Below are 1549 nucleotides of genomic sequence, written 5' to 3' on the forward strand. Positions count from 1 at the left end.
AATTTGATGTGATTCTCCACTGGTCAGTGCAGCTCCAAAATCAGCAAGATGTGTAGGATCATCTATAACTCTTTTACCAGCCTCAATGATCTGAGCCAATGACTCTCTGTGGGACAAAAGGATTATGTAATAAAAATGTACTAAAGTCCATGGTTGTTTTCAAAAAAAATGGCTCCGAAATCATTTTTGACATTTTCTGATGCCCTTATGTTAATGTAGAAATTTTGAGCTAATTCCGACTTCATTTTTTCATGTTACAGCCATTTTAAAAATGCTAAAAATCTGAAAAATACCCCAAGGCTATAGCATAATGGTCTTTTCTGGAAAATGGCTCCAAAATAACCCAAAAATTTTATTCCATTTTCTGATGCATATTGATGACAACACGTGGTTTCCGTATACTCTTGGGTATGGTGAAAAAATAAAATGGCCTTCAACAATGAAGTCCGTAACAATCTTCAGGAACAGATGGCCCGCTACATGGAGGGACTCAAGCAGTCAGAGAAACCACCTACAAGCCAGCAAAGACCCAGAAACACCAAGTGAGCATTTTATGAACATCTATACAGTATTTAATTAGTTTAATCCCCTCCCACAAAGAGGCGTGGCTTACATTAATACATTTTTTATTCTACAGGGCACCACTCTCAATAAAGCACATTAATCCAAACACTGTATGTATTACGTAGAAACATGTAAGCTGTAGCTTATTAAATTTCATTTCATTCTAGTCAGCATCAACCTCAATGAAGGCTAAACCAGTGGCGGCCATTACTCCTCTCTCCTCTACTGCTCTCACTTCTCCTCCTCCTAAATCATCAACTGTTCTCTCTCGTCAAGCCACAGTCCCTCCCCTCAACTTTAATACAACTTCATCAAGTGGGTTACTATTAATAATAATGTTACTATTAATAGATATTGTATTGGTGTTATTTACATCATGTAATATGTTACTATTAATAGATTGTGACATTCTCATGTTACTATTAATAGAATATGTCACTTTTAATAGATTATGTTACTATTAATAGATTGTGAATTAATTGTTACTATTAATAGGTACAGGTGCTCATAATGCAGTACAGAATACTGCTCCTCCTCTTCAATCATCAACTCCTAAACCACTAGCAAGTACTGCATTATTTTAATAGAAAATGATTTATAAATAATGTGAATTTTAGGATCGTTTTCATATTTATCACCACCACCATACTCTCCCCCTCCTCCTCCATCATTCCATCAGACCACACCTCCTTCACCACACCCACATATACAGGTAACTGGCCATTAGTTGCATTTAAAGAAATATTGGCAATGCTTTAATGTCAATTTTGCTTCATTTTGTATGCATGTGTGTGTGTGTGTGTGTTGGCTACAAAATTGATATTTAAAAGCAGCTGCTTTAGCTGATATTAATTCCTCTCTATTATAGTTTATAGTTTTAATTATTATTAAACATCATAATTCATAATGATTTAATATTTATTATAATATCAGGTATCCTCATCTCTGAGTGAGTTACAGTTGAAGAGGCTGAAGGTGATGGATG

At 34.9% G+C, this 1549-nt stretch overlaps 2 long non-coding RNA genes across 2 annotated transcripts; both read left to right on the top strand.

Annotated features, from left to right (window-relative positions):
* Positions 1-308: 308 nt before the first annotated feature.
* Positions 309-755, top strand: LOC109592606 (uncharacterized). The gene is made up of 3 exons (XR_002190440.1): positions 309-542; positions 638-674; positions 732-755. It is a non-coding gene; the product is annotated as an uncharacterized LOC109592606 (long non-coding RNA).
* Positions 756-759: 4 nt separating this feature from the next.
* Positions 760-1549, top strand: LOC109592605 (uncharacterized). The gene is made up of 4 exons (XR_002190439.1): positions 760-879; positions 1060-1131; positions 1182-1276; positions 1498-1549. It is a non-coding gene; the product is annotated as an uncharacterized LOC109592605 (long non-coding RNA).

The sequence above is a fragment of the Amphimedon queenslandica genome, unplaced genomic scaffold, assembly GCF_000090795.2.
Source record: "Amphimedon queenslandica unplaced genomic scaffold, v1.1 AMPQUscaffold_4594_Cont23428, whole genome shotgun sequence".
Lineage (NCBI taxonomy): Eukaryota > Metazoa > Porifera > Demospongiae > Haplosclerida > Niphatidae > Amphimedon > Amphimedon queenslandica.